The sequence below is a fragment of the Rhinolophus sinicus genome, linkage group LG06, assembly GCF_036562045.2.
Source record: "Rhinolophus sinicus isolate RSC01 linkage group LG06, ASM3656204v1, whole genome shotgun sequence".
NCBI lineage: Eukaryota > Metazoa > Chordata > Mammalia > Chiroptera > Rhinolophidae > Rhinolophus > Rhinolophus sinicus.
In genome coordinates, this window is record NC_133756.1 from 14,271,414 (window position 1) to 14,292,421 (window position 21,008).

The window sequence follows — 21,008 nt, forward strand, 5'->3', positions numbered from 1 at the left end:
AAGTCAGTTTCCAAGAACCTCTCAATGCTGGTGAGTGAGGACTTACTGTACTAATTCCTACCTAGGAGGGTTTGAAGGAATAGAGCCACAAAGTACCTGGCACAAAATGGAGGCACAGAGTAGACAACTATTATTAACAGATGAGGAGCTGCCCTCCCCATGGAAAGGCGCGACACCTGAAACTCTATGATTGTGACGCAGGATGTTCATAATAAGCTAATGACACCTAAACCTCTTCGTGGAACAAGAAGAGGGTGAAAATGCATTTAATAAATAAAATACAGATGGAAAGTATGGCCAATCAGGGGCCCAGGTCTTCACACCAATGCAGTTGCTTGTGAACTTGGTCCAGAATGTCTACATTTGTAGAAACCCAACACTGATTCAAATTCATAAACATCAGTTATCTGATTATTCAAGAATTCTCTCAACTTTTGAAGAGACTTTTTTGTATGCATATTATAAAACAACACTGAGTCAAGAAAACGCATACTCATTCTCCAATGGCCTAAAAAAAACATTAGTTCTATAGTTCAAGGAGTGGGGAAAGAAAGCCGTGTTTGAAAAGTGTGACCTGCAGTGTCGTCTCCATCTGGTGTGAGCTGCCAGTGGCTACAAGAGGACATCCCTACTTCCACTAACAGATGCAGTGGAGCAACTGCTGCAGAAGAGAACACATGACAACTGAAAATATTGCCCCTCTCATCCACCCCTCCCCCGCCTGGTGCTCTCCAAGGAGTAGGCAATCAGTGACGACCCACACCAGGGGGGCTACACAGAACAATTGGCTTCACACCACACGGCACACACCTGGAGGGTCATAAAACAGGAACGAGGTCATCCTAAAAGAAAACATGCAACGAATGCTCCCTCCAGGAACTCAGAAGACCCTTGGCTGCGGAACCCAAAAATACATTTCTACAGAGCGGAAAACTCTCAAGAGGCTTCTCCACCCATGAGGCTTAAAAAGAAAGAAATTTGTCTCCGATCACTAGCACGTTTACACCAAGAAGAGCTGAGCCCCCATCCCAGGTTTGCCTGGGCCTCTTCCTATTTCTCAGGCCTTCGTGGCTGTTATAATCATGCATGTCCATTATCAGTTTTCCTCTGGGGAGACCCAAGCACCAGAAAATCATTTATCTCCTTCACTGCCAAGCCTCTCCTAGTAGGCAGGCAATCAGTAATTATTTAAGCTAATTTCTAGATTAAAAAGAGGGGGAGGGGTCTAAAATGAGTGGAGCACAGGCCAAGATCAGCCAGGAGTTGACAATCAATGCAGCTGGGCTCTAGGTAACTAGAGGTTCATTATATTCTTTTCTCAATTTTGGCATATGTTTGAAATTTTTCATTATAAAAAAGCTTTTAAAGAAAGGTTGGGGGAGACACAGATACAACCTGAAAACAAAACCAAGAGTTCTTCACTCTCTACTGTGTCTGGACACAGGAGAATCTGGAAAGTGCTCAGATCAAAAGCCTAGAGGGTTCATGTACTCCCCAAGCAGAGATTGTATCTTCTAAGCAAAACACTCCATGTCCCCAACAAAATCACCTTTGAAAACTTCGCTAGAACTTTTCAAAACTATTCTGGCAGGACCCAGCTTCTCTTCTTTGCCTATCAACCCTCTGCCTCCACAAACTACCCCTACAGCCTCATCCCACTACAAGGGCCTCTACTTCCTATTCCAAACTACTGTGTTGAGCAATTCAGTTATTGAAATAGCTTCTGGGTGGCAGACAAATGCCTGTGTCCTGGCAGCTTGTTTAGGTTGGTCCTCCCTCCTGGGTGTCAGAAGTGAGGGTGCTGTTATCACTTTCAAGGAGTCAAGGAGAACTTTGTATTTCCTTCTTCTTCTTCTTCCTTTTTCCTCAATTTGTTCCTAATAAGAAATTTTTTATCACCTAAAATGCAGTTTTTCAGCCTCAACACTACTAACTTTGGACTGAACAATTCCTTGTTGGAGGGACTGGTTTGCGCACTGCAGGATGTTCAGAGGCATCCCTCGTCTCTACCCACTAGATGCCAGTAGCATGTACCCTGCCCCCAACTGTGACAACCAACAATGTCTCCAGACATTGCCAAATGTTCCCGAGGGGGCAAAATGGCCCCTGGTTGAGAACCACTGGCCTAAAAGATATTGAAAAATCAAAACTAATATTGTCCTGGCAAAAAAATAGATTATACAGTTTATTTCCACATATACTATTAGACAACATTTTAACTCATAAATTTATAAATATGAATATTTAACAAATGTTGCACCTGAAGCCAGAAACATAAAATAACAAGAGGAAAATGAACTTATAATACTCTCAACTATTTTTTCTGTCTTTGTAGTTTCCTGCGTAAATCTTATTTGTTTCCTCCAAATTATCCTGTGTTCCTGTCAATGGGAATCATTTCAAGCCCAAGCCCTCTGTGAAGTGCCACACAACACACTGTGCATTGGGAGGAAAACGTCTTACATCTCTCTGAGCACTCCCCATGAAGTGTGCTGGCTCTCCAGTGCATATTTAACAGGTGTCACTGCACTGGAGCCCCTAAAAGAAGATTTTCCAACAAAATCAGAAGAAAGCATCACCAATGTGTCCTCGTAGGACTTCAAATAACACCAGATTCCCAGCGTGACCAAGCAGCTTAACACAAGGCTAAAGGAGCCACTGTAAGAGGTTGCAACACCCCAGGGGAAACACTATCACATTTCTTCGTTAGGCAGAGGGAGTTTCCCACTATACTTAAATGGTACACTCCCATTTTGAGAAAAGAGAAAAGCTGCCTTCTGGTCTGCAGAGGCCTTGCATTAGCCACAGTCTATTATCAGCTCTGGAGGACATACATACATAGCTGTCTCTCCTCCCCACCCCACCAGACCTCCCAGCTCCGCCCAGTGGTTTTCCCAATGTCCCCCTCACCCCACAGAGATGCTGACTTGTTCCTCCTCTCTGATGCTTGTTGATAGGCACTGGGTACAGGGGAGTCTGTCTTCTGGGGTGCATTCCTTCCTCTTCAATCCCATGCCACAATCTGGATCACTTCAATCCTAGATTCTGGCCAACGTCTCCTAATTGGTCTCCCTAGTTTAATGTTTCCCCTTTAACCCAGGTTTCACATCGATGCTGATGTCTCAAGCACAAGGGAGGTGGGCCCAGAATCCTTTGTGGTTTCCCATTCCCTGTCACGGGATACAATCCCAGCCAGCTTCTTTGGTGCACAGGTTTGTGAAGCGCACCAAATTCTTGGTCCAGGAGGTGTCCCAGCATGAGCAGCATGAGCGCTGTGGGACAGGTATGTACGCATGGGGGATTCATCCACTGAAGAGACGGTAGAGGGAGAGCGAGGAGGAGGTTGTTAAACTCAATGACCTTAAAGTTTCCTTTCAACCTTGACTTGCATGATTCTGGGAACTCTTGGGTCTGCCATTCAGGTCCTGCCATCATCTGACTCCTAGCTTCCTGCAAAATCGTGCCAAACAGTCCCCTACAAATGCTCCTTGTATAGACCTGTACAGGGTTACCCCACTTCTAAGGGATGACTTCTTTTTTGGGTTGTCTTTTATTTTTTTAATTACATAAGGAACAATGCTGGTGGCAACAGAATAAAACAATACCAAAGTGTTTGAGATGAAGTCTGTCACCATCACACTCCGATGGTAGCACAGAATGCATGGCTTCTGGTCCTTCTCCATGACACATCACACAGAGCCCACACATGCCCCACTCATTTGACACTTGATCTTATACTGTGCCTTAGGGAGGAGGACATTTAATTCTTATATGCATTGACTCATCTCTCCAGCTCCCAAGGAGGTCAAGGCTAGTTAGTCCATCTGCTTCAATTGCTGTTAATTCACCAAAAAGGAAATGGAAGGCAGGGAGATCAGGTATCTCGCTCAAAATCGGAGATTAGCTGGTAGCAGAGTTAAGACCAGAACAAAAACTCCTAACCCACTGTTTGTTATTACACGGTAAAGCACTCTTCTCCTCCCCACAGTACAGAATGCAGTACTGTACAGAGACAGCAGGTAGAAATAAAATACCTGTTGAAAGAACAATCTACAGAGGCAGGATAGCACAGTGGTTAAGCACTTGGACTCAACTCAGGCTGGCTCTGCTAGAGTCTGGCTGTCATTTACTTAACCTGGGTCAAGCAACTGGGCCTCAATTTCATCATCTGAAACATGGGATAATTATAGAACCTTCCTTATAGGGTTGTTAGGAAAATTAGATAATTTAATATCTGTAAAACACCAAAATCAGGGTCTAAAACACATGTTAATAAAATCATCATCATAGCGCTAATATAATCCCTCCTCCCAAAAAAAATACAATAAATGTCATCCTTCTTAAAACTTAGTCTGGCAAGTCAAAACCATATCATGTTATCTTGGAACCCTGTCCAAAAACAAATCAGCATGGGGGAAAAACTCGATGTTAGTCCAAAAAATACGTAAATGGCACAGTGACTAAAACCATCACTCTAGGGAGGGATGACCTCATAGATCAAAAGCATTGTAACACCTATTGCACCAAAGAATATAAAACGTTAACAGCCTCTAGCAGTAATTATCTAAGTAAGGCAGGCTGCAAATCTGTTGGAGAATTGTTTTTACCATGATAATATTTCTAGTAAATTGCTGCTTCTGTACTAAAAGTACTAGTGTTGCAGAACTGGCATACTAATAGAAAGATTATTACAGAAGCACTATGAAAATGAATTAGATATTATTAAAGATTCAACACTACAACAGTGCCTGATTGCAAGAGAGTTCAAGCTGCCTTGCTTAATGGGCAGATAAAAGTGCTAATTAAGGCCACTCTTAGAGGATGTCCCTAGGCAGGTCAGTCAACCACAAGTAGCAAGAGGTCTACCGACTAAATGAGGAACCAGTAATGTCAACCCCATTGGATACAATCCTACCAGGAAGATTGGGAGTGAACAGGAAGACCCAGCATTTCCTGCACAGGAGGGGTAACCTGGTAAAGCAGACAAGTATCCAAAGTTATTTCAATCTCAGTTTTTTTCCTTAACTCCTTCATCAGAAAAACTTCTAATTCCTCCTTTACTTAAATGAAGAAAACCAGATAACTCACCAGACTGGTGACCCTCAATAAACAACGTAAGCTGAGGCAGAGAAAACCTTGTCATTGTGACCAGTCTTCTCAGGCAACCAGAAGACACTGAATAGCTCTCCCGGCAGCACCTTGGCCAAAAGCATCTCACCGCAAACAGCCTGAAGCTCTCAGTGGATCTTCAAGAGTTGCTAGACTAAAGCCATTAGCCATGCGTTTCAGGATCTATTTTGCTTTCCCACCTTGTTAATTAACTAATCAGGCTTGGCAAAGCACCTCACAAATATAGTGTCAGGTAAATACTAAGTAAATTCGCCTACCTGGTCTAAATATCAATGCTAAATTAGGAAAGGGGGAAGAGTGGGAGGCGAAACTATCCCCCATTGCTGCAATTCAAAGGCCAGGGCTCGCTAACGTAGAGGAGGCGAGACCCGGGTGCCCTGCAGCAGCCTCCGGGCCCGGAGCAAGGCTCTCGGCAGGACTTCTGGAAAGGAAACCTGGAACAGGGCCACCCCGGGGCAAAGGGAACGCTGCTCGCCAGGCGCATCCTCGCTGCTCAGCCTCCATCTCCCCGCATCTCTCGGATGTCAACAAATCCGGACCACAAAGTGAAACTTTCCGGGCCCCCGCTGTCGCGCTGGGTCTCTGCCCTTTGCTGGGAGAGCGTCGCGGAGACAGGTGTGGGGTCGGGGCTCCTGAGTGGACCCCCGCCCACAGCCCCAACGATTGTGTAATCGGCCCGGGCGGGGGGGCTCGAGACCAGCCCCACGCAAGGATGCGGAGGCGCGGCCCAAGGACCCTGGCAGCATGCGCGGTGCCTGGAGGTATGGGGGGGATGGGAAGACTGTCGTCCCGCCCCCCGGGACCGCCCCCGGGCGGCAAGGGGAGCCGCGGGGCTGACACAGCCCGGAGGGGGCGCCCGCGCGGCGGAACGATGCCGAGGAGGGGACGCTATGTCTCGGCAGCGCGGCCAGCCTTACCTGAGCGCCGGGCCAGCACGGCGGGAGGCGCCTCGGGATGCCAGGGCGGCGGGTAGCGGGCGGCAGCGTTGGCAGCCACCCGGGCCACAGCATGTAAGGAACCGCGGCGGCAGCGGCGGCGGGCCCGGGACTGACAGCCCCAGGCTCCGCCTCCAGGCTCCGGGCCCCGCCCCCTCCGCGGCCGTGCGGCTGGCCCCGCCTCCTCCGCCCACCGCCGGGGTCAAGCTAGGTCCACCGTCCGGGAGGGCGGGGGCGCTCGCTTTCGATTGGCCCTGGAGCTACCCGCTCCGCCCACTCCCCGCCCACTCCTTGGCAGGGGAGCAACGCGTGCGCAGTAGCTGCGACGGGCAACAACGTTGTGTTGGCGTGCTTGGTGTGGGACCGTGGGTACCAGGCATCCTTCCTTATCCCGGCCGGTTGGGAGCCGGGATGACCTGAGGAACCAGGAATTAGACTCAAACTCCACAGTAAATTGTCTTTATTCACCTGTGAACGAATCTATGGGAGAAAACCAAACCAGAATGGGAAAGGCTCTAATCAGAGGAGACCCCGAAACTATGAACTGCAACAGAAATTGAGCCATGGGCTTGGACGCAACTGCGACGGATCTAGGGGTGCTTTATCAAAGCACTGGAGTCACTTTCTGGTTAGCAAGTGTGATGCGTGTGTAGAGTCTAGAAGTTGTGCGACGAGGTAGGGCGTAACAGCAGAAAAAGTGAGTGATGCTGAAAAAAGTGGCCCTTCTCCAACTGGTACCTCCTCTTTCCATGCCCCTCTCTGTCTATCCCTCCCCTCCCTCTTCACTGGTTCACGGTACCCTCAGCTTGTAAACAAGATCCAGTCTCTCCAAACTGAGACCCAGCGGTTCCACTCCTCTGTATGGGAACTGGAAAAACAAAAACTTGTACAAAAAATGTTCGTAGCATATTCAGAATGTTCAAAACGTGGAAACAATTGGAATGTTCATCGTTTGATGAATGGATAAACAAATTGTGGTTTATCTATACAATAGGATATTATTGGGCAGTAACAAAAAAATAAAACTGTAAAGTACTGCTACATGCTATAATATGGATGAACGTTGAAATCCAAGTGAAAGAAGCCAGACGTGAAAAACCACATAGTGTATGAGTCCATTTATATGAAATGTCCAGAATAGGCAAATCCAGAGACATGAAAAGTAGATTAGTGGTTGCCAGGGCTGGGGGAACAGGAAACTGGGGAGTGAGTGCTAATGGGCATGGGATTTCTTTTTGGGGAGTGATGAAAATATTCTGGAATTAGAAAGGAGTGATAACTAAGTGCACAGCTTTGTCGATATACTAAAAGCCACTGAATAATGTACTTTTAAAGAGTGGATTTTATGGTATGTGAATTATATCTCCATTTAAAAAAATCAAACTATCAAAAAAAGCCTAACTCTCTTGACATTGTACCCCTTCCAGCTACTCTGCAGTTTCCCAGCCCTTCTCATCCAAGATTTTTCCAAGGGTGGCCTAAACATTTTTACCCCCACTTCCTCATCTCCCACTTACAGTGTATTAGTTCCCTAGATTGTGGCTCCTTCCCCCCTCCAGAGCTCAAATCTGCTCTCTCCTTGAATCCTGTTGCTTTCTATGACCCTGAGCATTCCCAGTTCTCCTCCTCCTCTCCATTCTTTGTCTTTTGACCTTCTTTTCCGTGGCAACCCTATTTTAAATGTTGATGTTTTCCATGCCTCCTTCCAAAATCCTTTCTAGGTTGTATTCTCCATGTCCATCCATGAGTTCAGCAACCTGATGCCCCATACGTTTCTCAAAGTCGGTGTGTCCTAAGAACTTTGTCGTCTCCCCTCCCCTTCCTCTACCTTCTGTCCAGTCGTGATACCTATTATTGCCTGCTAGGACGGGGGAGTCATCCTGGATTCTTCCCTCTCCCTTCTTCTAGAGTCAACCAATTTTATCCCGTAAATGTTCTTAAATCTCACAGTTCTCTTCTACTTGTTCTAACACAGCCCTAGATCATCCCTCCATCATCATTTGTCTTTTAATTCCCTTCATATTTTTTCCCCTTCAAATCTAGCTTCTAAACAGCTAGTGAAGTAGATGCCTGTTGTTTTAGCTGATGAACCGGACTTTCCTCTTTCTTATGGTAGCAACACCCTGATTTTGCTTTAAGAACCCACCCTTCCCTATGAGCTCTAGGCTTGGTGAAACTGTCAATCAAGATGCTGCCTTTACCCGGTGTGCTGGGTGTGCCCTCAAGTTAGCATACGACATCCTTCATCTGGAATTTGAATCCTGGGCAGAATAACATAAACACTGAAGGTGGTTGGGCCTGATTCTTCCTAACCAAGGAGACTGTCAGTCAATTCCTGCTATTTTTGTCCCAAGAGCTCCTTTCAGAGCCTGGGTTCTGCAGCTTTACCTTCAGTTTTCTGATTGATTCTCATATCACTCCCATGTATTCTTTTTTTGGAAGTTAACCAGAGTTACCTAAAACCATAGAACCTAACTCATACAGAAATATGTCTAAGACACAAAGCATGTCTTTACCTACTTAGAACTGTTTAGAGGAATCCTATCACCCATTGGATAGACTCCAAGTTCATGACCCAGACCCTGCCTGCCTCTCCTGCATCTTCTCTCCCCACTCCCTGCTCTTACATTTCTACCCTTCTGGATTACTTGCAGTTTCATGGAAACTTGCTGGAAGATGTCATACCTCAGTGCTCAGGGAGCCCCTCTGCAGAATATCCCTTACTGTTTCTCACCAGCTAACTTCAACCATCCTTTAAGGAGTTCTCCTCTTTCCAAAGGCCTTCCTTAACTCTTTCCCGCTCCCAACATTCTGCCTTCCTCTGTGTTCTCAAAGCACCCTGTTCTTCCAACTATTATTGCACATAATGTCATAGTATTTTACTTATCCATTTAATTGTCTGCCTCTCCCACTAACGTTGGAGTTCCTCAAGGCCTGTACTCCTTTTCTGTGTCCTTAGTGCTTAGCAGACTGCCTGGCACAGGGCAGGTGCTCAGAACCCTTCCTTTCTTCTTCTTTGCCTCTGTAATTCCTGAATAAGAGAAAGGGATCTCATCGAGGGACATTAAGATGATTTTTCCCAGAGAAATGAAAAGCAAAAATTCAGGCCTAAGTCATCTTACACAGTTTGTCCAAAAACTGTATTCCAATTCGAAAAATGTTCCAGAAGACTGACTGTCAAAACCTCAATAAGACTAAAGGTACTCATTTAAGTGATGTAGCTCTCATCTCTAAAATCTTTTCAGTTTCTCCTGAAAGCCTTCATGGCTTAATGAGATGCAAAATTAAGTAATTCAGACAATTGTACTTATTATGATGACTAAATGGCAAGATGTGGTGTGTTTTTTTCATAACATGCCTAGAAGTTTTATGTTATTTCAAGATATTAAAATTTTGTTTTAAAGTTTATACTTGAGATACACACACACACACACACACACACACACACACACGGTGCCAAAAAAATGTATACACATTTTAAGAAAGGAAAAAACTGTACTAAAATTATAATACTCAATATATACCAATAACAAAAGATGAATACAAGTCATGGGTATACATTTTTTGGCACCCCTGGTGTGTGTGTGTATATATATATATATTTTTTTTTTCCAATTACAGTTGGCATACAACATTACATTCGTTTCAAGTGTACAACATAATGATGAATGGATATATACCTTATGAAGTGATCACTCCAGTGAGACTAGTACCCATTAATAACTATACATAGTTATTAATAGTTATTATAATATTATTGACTATATTCCTTATGCTTTACCTTTACATCCTCATGACTGTTTTTATAACTGGCAATTTATACTTCATAATTCCTTTTGCAAGGTGTGTTTTGTACTTATTTGTAATCATAGATGAAGAATAAACTGAACATAACAAACAAATCCACAGTTTCATTTGCATGTCTGTTGTGAAACATGAATTACCGTAAGTGGAATTATATAGCAATCCATATTCAGATGCTGAATGAGGGAGCTGGGTTCTAGTCCCAACATGGCCATGCCCAGCTGCTTGACCTTGGGTAAGTCACTGCTCTTGGACACTTGCAGTCAGCCTCCCCAGTATCCATTCCTCCATTGTCCCACCATCAGAACCCCAACATTTCTTTGGAAAACTGCTTTTCCTCCATTCTAACCCATGTGATCTTGTGTAAGGAGTTGGGCCTGATAAGCTTAAAGAAATCATTCTATCCCAGAAATTAGTTCAAAGGCAGACATAAAACATAGTCAAGGCAATGAGCTCTGAGAAGACATTTTCAAGGGCTTCTAACATAAAGAAGATTCCTCTCCCTGCTGTAGCTCCTAACAATTATGTAAGGTCTAGAATTAATGCAGCCACATATGACCACAAGGATACTCATAGAAACTAGATTGCCAGTAGTGGATGAATCCTGAGGAAGACAGAATGGAAAATACACAGAACCTCAGTTACATTATTGGCAGTTGGCAGCTAGGTCAAGCCATACCTGAAGCTGATTACCCCATACTTTCCTGTTAAGAGCCAATAATTCCCTTCCCTATTAGAGTTTATTGTCTATAACATAAATACTCCTAACAATAACACTTAACAATCTCTCTGGGCCTCCATTTTCTCATAAATAAAATAAAGGCAATATGAATAATCTCTAAAAATTCTGCCAGCTCTCACATCCTGTGAGTCTCTGAAAGCTAAATATACTCGTAAAAATGTAAGTGCGTTATCATTTACTAGTAAGAACTAAGGAAAATAAGACTTTCAACCCTCACCCCCCACTTCACCGAAAAATAGCTGAGACTGGAATGCAGGCAGAAATTCTTAATCTTTGGCCTGTACCATGAGTTCCCCTGATCTCCACTCCTTCCCCCCTATACTTCAGCCACTTGCTCCTGTACTCTGAGAGTGGGGGAACGGTGGTCTGAAAGGAAGTATATAAGGTGCCCCTGCGTTAGAAGATTTTGGATTTTTGTTGGTGGTGCCCATAGCCTTAGACCCCTTGTTCAGACTTTGACCTCTTCTACCCAGACTCTTTGACCTGAGCACGCCCCTGTGCATTCTCTCTCTCCCCCAGGATCTGACTTCTGAATCATATATTTAATTTGCCAGCATCCCGTCATGTCTGCATTCCCACTCCTGACCACCTTCAATCAGTTGGAAGTGATGGTATACTAGCCAGTAACTCCAGAACACAGAGTCATTTATTTGTAGCAACAGGGCTTAGAGGAAAGGGACGGGGATGGTTGTTCAGTGGAGGAGAGTCACTTAATAAAAGAGATTAAGCACCTTAGAAACCTGAAGGGTTGAGCAAATTGATACACTGCACTAGCAATTACGTAAGAAAGGTTTCACATATGAGGATACATAGCCCACTTAAAATAATGCATTGGGGCATGCAATTGTAATCAACATCCTAATTTGGAAAAGCATTGCCAGGGTTTCCCTGCCCGGTGTTGCACTGGGACACTGGGTCCATACCTGACGGCATTGGGAACCTCAGGAAGAAGTGATATGGAAAGAATCCAGGTTGTTTTCCTGGAAATAGAAATTAAGAGCATGCTGCGGGTTAAATTTGCTCTTGATTCTGGCTTTGCAAGATGCATGAAAAAAGACAGCTCATCAGCACTGTTTAAATTCATTCATTTAACATTTTATGACCAGAAAACCTTTCCATGTAGAGATAACTGAGACAATGTTCCACCTATTCTTTGGGAGCTCAGGAGCTGGACACCAGACCAGTCAGGTTGCAGCAGCACACAGAGCTCATCCCATAAGACGCAATGAAAGGGCTCCTTGCAGAGGTGTGGGGAGGGGTGGGGAGGCACCCAGATCTGAACCACAGCGGAAAACCACTACCACCCCTAAGAATGAAGAGCCAAGCAGAGGAAACGGGAGAATGGGAACTGTGGAGGAGGGATTGCCTGGTGGAAAGGCTTCAGGACGGAAGCAGTAGGGGGAAAGCACCTTGACCTCTCCTGCCTCCCTCCCATTCTCCAATCCCCTACAGTGCCCATCACTGGCTGACCTGAACAGAAAACCCATGAGCAAGGGAGCCCAGATGATGCAGTCGAAGGGGCTCAGCCCCCCCAGGGAAAGAATTCAGCAGAGGAAGGGTCGAGAAGGGACTTGGCAGCATAAAGAACAAGTGATCAGCCCACTCCACCCCATTTACCATCCAGCTTCCACTTTTGCCCTTCATTTGAGTGATAAAAATCTCAGCCCAAACACAAGGAGACACAAGTGTCATCAGACACAGTATTACTACAGCGATGTCATTTCAAGTGTCATCCCACCTGGAATCTAAATTTTGAGGTTGGCTACCACAAGTGCTCTTCATATAAAGTAGTAGAGAAAAGGAAAGCCTTGGGGAGGGAGAATCAGTTAGCATAAAATAAGTTTGGCTACTGCAGCCTGTCGTGAGGCCAGAGCTGCCAATCACGGCTTCCCTCTTTCATTGCCCATTCTAGGTCCACCTTACCCTCCTCCAGCACCTCAGCTGGTGGGGAGACCCAAACCTTCATCTCAAAATAACTGACCCCTCACTAGTCCTCTCTACATTGGGCTGCCAGTTTTCCACTGAACTTTATTATTGGAATGGAAGTTCTAACGAGTGGCCCCATGAGTCCCCCTGGCTAATCCCAGTATAGTCTTCTCAGCCCTGTTGCGTAGCAGCAACCCAATTTCCCTTTGACAGCCAAGACAGTGATCCCCTTCTCTCCGCATTGATTCAATGGCATAAGGAGTTCCAAACAGAGCAGGGACAAGCTTGGCTTCTAACTCATCAAAACCATGGCTGTGTTCCTTGCTGGGAACATTCTTCTCTTAGAAATCAACCTGTCAACTCCAAACCTGTCAAGCGCAAGATCAGGAAGATGGAAACAAAAATTCTATTAAGTGAAGAATGAATTGTAATAGTTAGAAGGGCCACTCCTACTAATTCTTCTCTGTGGTTCCTAGCCCACGTATTCTCATTACGGAGATGACACTAGATATTGACTGCTGGTTTAAAGCATATGTTATTCAGGTGAGTTCAAGCTTTGCATGGCATCGTATACCAGCTGGCCTGTTGAACCTTCACTGTAGGTGCACCTTATAAACGCTGTGTTGATGACAGAGATGCTGTCAGTCTTTATCCCTAGATGACGCTATGAAGCAGAGCAGCCCACAGATTTTGGAATTGTTATGTATGACAAAAATGCATGCCTATGTTCTTCAAGCCATTCTCTTTTGGGGTCTCTTTGTTACATCGTTTTAACATTAGTCTAAGATAGCAATTTTGGCTGTTAGCACAGCCCAAAGTTGTGCTTTTTCTGGCTAGGTTTCTGGGAGGGGATTGGGGGGAAGTGGAGAGAGAGAGGAGAGCCACTGGCACTATAACCTGGGCTCAAATACACCCATATGCTGCACGTTCCCTGCCAGGCAACCCTGTGCCTCAAAAACCACCCTGTGCTTCGACTCAAGGCACTGCCCTGGCTCGTGTGCTCCCTCGATGATGGAGGGGAGGGTGGGGTAAGAAGGGACACTTAGAGGTCAGTAAGGACGCTCGAACTTGCCAGATCCAGTCCATCACCGCTTTAATACACCCACCATCCTGAGGCAGCACTAATGTGGCCCTGCTGTTTCTCTGCCTTGAAGAGATGATGGGGTAGGCAGCGATCTGCCCAGGGAGTGAGAAAGAATTCAACTAAGCTGAAAAGTTTTCCCCTGGGCTACCCCCCATGTCCTTCACAGTCTTCTTCTGTTGTTCTGTGTTGTTGTTAATCACACAGAGACCCCAACTCCGTTCTGTCTCCTCAGGGGATTCTCACGGTCTTTTTGATGGTGTCTCAGATTCACTGACCTCCGTCTCCCTTCTGTGGCTTTGTCAGGGAAGGGTTGAGTGAGCAGTACTGGTTCCCTGTCCTGTACTGAGACGAGGCTTCAGTGGTAGAGAAGGTCAGATCATGGAGAACCTGTAGCCGGAGGCAGAGGATTAATAGGAAGGCAGGTACAGAGTGGACGCCTCCATTTATATGCAATTTCCATAATAGGCCTATCCACGGAGACAAAACGCAGAGCAACGGTTTCCAGGGGCTGGGGAGTGACTGCCCAACGGGCATGGGGTTTTCTCTGGGGGTGACGAAAATGTTCTGGAGCTAGGTAATGGTGATGATTGTACAACACTGTGAATGTATTAAATGCCGCTGAATTGTATACTTTTAAAATGGCTAAAATGGTGAATTGTATGTTATATGAATTTTATCACAATAAAAAAAAGTAGTCAGGCATTTGGGTTTTATTCTAATTGGAGAGAGAAGACTCTGAAGGGTTCCAGGGTGAATCTGGCAGTGACTGAAGTAAACAGAGCTGTAAAAGAATCATTTGACCTTGGAGTCTTTCTTGGAGCATCTGTTCCTTCCAGCATGGGGAAGTGATGGAGATGGAGGCAAGTGAGGGAGCGAGCAGGCCAAGGGGAGGACGCTGACTCCAGAAAGGGGGCAGACACCGGGGCAATACACCTCTCCTGGATTGTCCTAATGTCATGGATTTTCTGTTGTTTCTGTTCCTTTGTTTTCAATTACTGAGCATTCTATCACCTTCTTATTTGGGGAGAATTTAGGAAGGGGAGATCCTTCTTTGCAAATCTTGGTTATAGGTAGAGACTTTCTTCTCCATCCACACTCTGAGAAGGCCAGAACCATCTGTCTGTGTCCCGCACCTCCACCTGCCAACAGTGCTGGTCTCAGACATCTGACCTGGCTCAGCTGCGGAGTGCACCCTCTGCGACTTCCAGTCGTGGAGAGTGATGCACAGACACAGAAGCAGGTGAGAGACCACTCACAACAGCCAAGCCCAAGGATGAGCGGCCACTGGCGGCTGCAGGGGTGGCGGTGGGACTTTGGCATTGAGTGTCCAGGGGCAGCTGCCCCCGGCAGCATTTGCACCACACTGGCCCTACGGGGTGACCTTGGCTGTGTAGCCACTGCCTGGCTCCTTGTGCTGGTTATCTTCTGAGCCCCGTTTGCCAGGCTCTCTTCAATTCTCAAGCTACCTGATCGGCTTCACTAAACTCTTTGACGGCTGGAGTTAGCCGGAGCTTGATTCTGTTACTTGTAACTAGGAACCTTAATGTTGAGGTCGTCTTCCCGCCTCCCTTCAAAACAGGAAACATGGTGCATTCCAATGAAATGCCCATGGCTCCTTGCAAAATGGAAGAGCTGTCTGCACCTTCATCCTTGTGTGCATTGCACTTTAAATATTACAGATGTGGAAACAAAATGCATTTCCATGCACTGAGTTATTGTAACTATGGTGATGGGCAGAAAAAGCACTGCCTTACCAGTTAAAAGACCAGGACACATTAACTGTGCAACCTTGGGCAAGTCAGTTTCTTCTCTTTTCAGGCTGAGATGAACTGTGAGCCCTTTACCTGTACTTAAGATTCTGTGATTTGGGAAATGCGTAGGAAATATTTTATATTAGCACCATGCCTAGGAAAAGAAACTTCTCTCTCACAAAGAGGCTCCATCTGATTCAGTGTCATACAACTAAAACAACTTCAGTTGTCTGCCTTTACTTCATCTATTAAATAATGCAAAGTCTTTTAGACAAACAACACCAGCTAACAGCAGCCTCCGCTCCCTGTGGGGTATGCCATCTGCAATGACACTAATGAGAGCTCACACTTGGATAGCACTTACTACACGCCAAACACTGTTCTAGGAGCCTTTCATATATTAGCTCATTTAATCCTTACAACAATCCCATGAAGCAGGGGTTCTTAGTACCCCTATTTTACAGATGAAGAAACAGAGGCACAGAGAGGTTGGGTAACTTTCCCAAGGTCACACAGCAAGTAGGTTCTAGAGCCAATATTCAAACTCAAACGATCTGGCTCCAGAATCCAACTGCCTTAGGGGTATGTGTGTGTGTGTGTGTGTGTGTGTGAGAATTCACATAACATAAAATCTACTATTTTAAAGTATACAATTCAGTACCATCTAACATACTCACAGAGTCCATGCTTTTAATGATCTACTATATTGCCAAAACAATATATATTATCCAATAAATAAACCCAACTTACCACCAGTTTTACAGATCAAGAACATAGTGAGATGGAATGGTAATTTCTTTCACACACTCCCCTGCATTGCATGGCAGCAATGTAATTTCCCAATGAAGACCCTAGCATGTGGTGTGATTCATGGTACTGGAGAGCTTCTAGGTCTCATCCACTCTTTGCCTCCACAAAGGCCACACCTAATCTTCATCAGCCTGGAAAGATAAGTGTTCACCACGTTTTAACACTTCAGTGGAGGCTCTAGCAAGGAAATCCCACATTTCCTTAGAGGGCCGGTCACAATGTTTAACGACATGTCATCGCCAGAAAGTCCTAACCTACATCCTCTTTTGCACTTGAAAGCTTTCAAATTTGGGGTCAGAGGGGGAAGAGTAGAAAAAAGATGGTTAACATTGCTTCTGTGACAATCCTTCATGTTGAGTGCCTGGCAGTGTGGGGCCTTGGGGCAAATTATTGCTACTTCTGTGTAGCCACCCCCATGACATTCATTCACTCAGTAACTATTGGTGGCAGGAGCTGTGCTGAACCCTGGAAGCAGGGAGAGTTGGAGGGGTAGCTGGGGGGGTGGGGGGGTGTTGGGCCAATGGTTGTCATCCTGGTCAGGCAGGAAGTCAACTAATGGAGCGTTTCAAAATCCAATATTCACTCCCACTAGATCCTGACATCCATGTACAGGCTGGAGTGGCCAGTGGATTTGGGGGACATGTGTTTCAAAAAATCTCTCCCAGGTACCTCTGAGTGTTCTTATCCCCACCACCATGACCGCGGCCCAACACTTCACTCCAACTGCACCTTTTCTTCCAGAACCATTGAAATTGGTGATTTCTGAGGCAACTTTGTCTAAAATTCTGTGGTTCATTCATTAATTCTCAATTCAACACTGACTGAGGGCCTGTTCTGTACCAAGCACTGGAGTTATAGGGTGAATAAGACCTAGGCAGACACGGGCCCTGCCTCCTGGAAGCCCTTCCTCTGGTTGGGGCAGAGAGACAAGCAAACCAAGTGTCCATATAACATGAGGGGCCTGGCACACAGGCGAGCATTTTATGAACCGACCATCCCTCAGGATGCAGTCCAACTCCGTCTTCTCCAGCATACATGACTCCTTTGCCTTCTTTTCAAAGCTCCTGTTTGCCAATGGTCGAACACCACTATATCACAAATATCTGACAAGTTCTAAACCTAATGTGTCTACCTTCCTTCTGGTTTCAGATGCAAAGCACATCGTCCAGGAAACCACACATCAGTCCCCAACCCTGCATGCTAACGCTTCTCTGCCTAAAGGCCATTTTAATGAGGGACTTGGTTCAGGCATCAGCTATAGTACATTAATATTCATGGTTAGTATTTGTAAAAACCTTTGTTGCAATCTTTTGTTTCTGTTAAGAGGGAGTCTTAAAATGGCCAGAAATTCCCAATTCCTGTTTATTCTATCTAGTCCTGTATTTTCAGAGTATTTTCTCTTTGGGCTTCCATTATTTCATCAGGGTTGGCAAGGAAAGTTAGTTCTGCTCCTGTCCAAGTGTTAAATGGATACTCGTGTGTCTTTTTGCCACATTGGTATAATTAATTTTATTGCAAATAGGATTTTTCTTTTTTCCCCTTTGCATGCAAATGTGGTACCCTTTCAGTGTTTGCATAATAGCAGTAATTCTTTCATTTGTACAAAAGGACATGCATTATTTTGGCAGATAGATGGAGCTTTGATGGAGAGATTATTACATTTCCAAAAGCAAAGAGAATAAATCAGAATTTATCCAGACACTGACTAAACACCCCCACCCCCCAACTACACTGATCATGGGCCAAGTGGCTAACACACTCCACTTTCCTCCCAGAGAATAAACCTTGCAGAATAGTGGGGTCTTGTGGGCTAATCTCCATTCTCTGCCCTGCTCTGTGGACTGTCGCACCTGGGCTCCCTTGCCCCCTGGCTTCTGGTTGGGTTTGGCTAGTGGGAGGCCCCAGCATGAGAATGGAGAGGCTGGACTGCTTACTCTCCCGGCTCCCACCTGCCTGCCATGTGCCAGACAGTGGTTGCTGCTCGCAGGCCACAGCTCCCATCCAGAGGACCCTCTTTCCCCAGTCCACCTCTTACTGTGCTCTGGTAATTCCCTGATCCCCTTCTTTCTCCTTGCTGCTCTAGGCTAGATCCTGGGAGCTTCATCACCCCACAGGGCTGGTGAAGCCTGCCCACATCTATATAAATAGTCTTTATGTTCAACCCCTTTGAGCATGCCATCTCTTTCCTTCCGGGACACGCAGAAAACCACCGTATTCCTAAGACTTAGTGTAGTTCACTAGGAACACACACACACACACACATACACACACACGCACACACAGCACTGGGAAAATAATAAGGAAACCCCAAACTACCGAGACACAGAAGCAGCTACATGTCTCCGCAGAGAATTTAAAATCCCACAAAGCAGAAGAGCAGTTTGCTCCAGGGGTATCTAATGTCACTGCAGTCATGTAAATGACTGACACTGTTGGTTTTGCCTACCTGGCACTCGTCACTTGTTTCTGGTCACAGCCCCTGGATTGTCCTTGAGAAGCCATTCTTTCCTTCTCTTGGTGCACGTGGATTGGATGAGCTATTCTCATTGTTGGCTCAGAGGAAATAGGAGACTCTGGCTGGATGGCCACTCAGGGCCACAGTGTTGGTTCAAGGGTGGGCATGTGATCTAAGCCAGGTCGATGAAAACAAACTGGATGAAATTCTGGAAACTTGGCTGGAGCAGGAAAAGGTACTTTCCTTCCTCTGAGGTTGCTGAGGACATAAACTAAAGCTTTAGTGGTCATCTTCCATGAGGGGCAGAGCCTGCCTAACTGAACAATCACAAAGGAAGCAGAGCTAAGAAATGGAGAAAGAAAAACTGAGTTCGGGGGGGAGGCAAGATGGCTCAGTTAGTTAGAGCGCGTGCTCTTGGCAACAGGGTTGCCGGTTCAACAACTGCATGGGATGGTGGGCTGCGCCCCCTGCAACTAGATTGAAAACGGGGACTGGACTTGGGGCTGAACTGAGCCCTCCACAACTAATATTGAAGGACAATGACTTGACTTGGAGCTGATGGGTCCTAGGAAAGGCACACTTTTCCCCAATAAACTGTTCTGCTTCCCCAATAAAATCTAAAAAACAACAACAACAACAACAAAAAACTGAGTTCTGATCATATCTTTTGAGTCCTGGATCAATTGTATTGCCATTACAGTTACATAAGTCAAACGTTCTGTTTTTTTAATTTACTTAAGCTGGGTTTCTGTCGCTTGCAACTGAAAGAATCCTAGCTAGTACACTGAAGATGGAAGCTCTTTATAAACTAAGAATCATCATGAACTGGGTAAGGGGAAGACAGAAGAAAACAGAATATACTATTTCTGGAGCATGTATTGTATGCTCTAGAATAGAGCACATCTAAATGTAGGTTAATTTATTTCATTCTCAAAATAACTTTGCTCAGCTATGTTGGGGAACTTGGCAAGTGCTACACAATTAGCAAATGGCAGGGTTAAGTTCAAATCAAGGACAGTCTGCTGGCAAAGTTATATTTGCTCCACTCTGATGTGCTGCCATCATCATCATGATCATCTTCATCTTCCTCTTCACTCTCATAATCATCATCTTCTTCAGGAAGCTCACTGAAGACCTGGACCACAAGAACAGGAAGCTGAGTTTCCCAACCAGCGGAAAACACAGACCCCAAGACACATACATGAGTGTGCTAATAACTATAACGTGAAGCAGAGAGTGAACAGTACCAATAAAGAGAACCAGACATCATGTTGAGAAGGATTCTTTCTTCCATCTAAAGATGAGGAAAGAGTCTGAGCAAAGAGCTGAAGGTTAGGAATGTCAGACCACAGAGACTCAGTTCACATATTTACAGACTTGTGTAGCTCTCCTAGTTGTCCAAGGTTCTCTCCTTGGCTCCCTTCTCTGTTTTCCCTTTTTTATTTAATTTTATTATTTTCTTTTACTTATTGTGGTAAGAACATCTAACTTGAGATCTACCCTCTTAACAAATGTTTTAAGTGTACATACTGTTGACTTTAGGTACAATGTTGTACAGCAGATCTCTAGATAATGCCCCATTCCCCCCGCTCCCCACAGCCCCTGACAACCACCATTCCACTCTTTGATTCTATGAACTTGACTATTTTAGAGACCTCACAGAAGCGGAATCATGCAGTATTCATCTTTGTGTGACTGGCTTACTTCACTTAGCATGATGTCCTCAAGTTTCATCCATCCACGTTGTTGCATATTGCAGAATTTCCTTCTTGTTAAAAGCTGAATGGTATTCCTTTGTGCATATATACCGCATCTCCTTTATCCATTCATCTGTTGAGGGACACTCGGGTTGCGTCCACATCTTGGATCTTGTGAATAGTGCTGCAATGAACATGGGAACGCTAATATCTCTTTGAGGCCCTGGTTTCTTTTGGATAAATGCCCAGAAGTGGGAGTGCTGGATCATGTGACAGCTCTATTTTTAATTTTTTGAGGAAACTCCATACTGTTTTCCATAGCAGCTGTACCAATTCATTGTTAAGAGAATAAATCCTAAGTGCCCTCATCACAAAGAGAAATTCTATTTTCCTTTTTTCTTTTCCTCTTTCTTTTCTTTTTATTGGATCTAGATGAGAAGATGGATGTTAGCTGAACCTATTGTGGTAATCATTTCACAATATTTGTAAATCAAATCATCAATGCTGTATGCCTTAAACTTATACACTAATGCATATCAATTATTTTCAATAAAACTGGAGGAGGGGGGAAAGAAAGGTGTCATGTGTTCAAACATTGATATTTTTTCTAAATATGGTGTAAATTTAGCCTTAGAGACACAGCCCTTTTTTTCTCTTCAGCAGAAACCCTGCTG

The 21,008-nt window shown here is 45.1% G+C and overlaps 1 protein-coding gene and 1 long non-coding RNA gene across 6 annotated transcripts in view; both read right to left on the reverse strand.

Annotated features, from left to right (window-relative positions):
* The window catches only part of HIVEP3 (HIVEP zinc finger 3), a 437,757-nt gene extending 431,179 nt beyond the window's left edge, over positions 1 to 6,578 (reverse strand). For 4 of the 5 annotated variants that reach the window (XM_074334520.1, XM_019737160.2, XM_019737156.2 and 1 more), the window contains exon 1: positions 6,048 to 6,577. The gene's annotated coding sequence lies outside the window, so the exon portion shown is untranslated. Of the gene's footprint in view, positions 1 to 6,047 lie in introns of all 5 variants that reach the window. The other variant, XM_019737161.2, reaches the window with a different exon arrangement.
* Positions 6,579 to 19,541: 12,963 nt separating this feature from the next.
* On the reverse strand, positions 19,542 to 20,513 carry LOC141572363 (uncharacterized). The gene is made up of 2 exons (XR_012497721.1): positions 20,342 to 20,513; positions 19,542 to 19,772 (listed from the first exon to the last, which is right to left on the reverse strand). It is a non-coding gene; the product is annotated as an uncharacterized LOC141572363 (long non-coding RNA).
* Between the last annotated feature and the right edge of the window lie 495 nt (positions 20,514 to 21,008).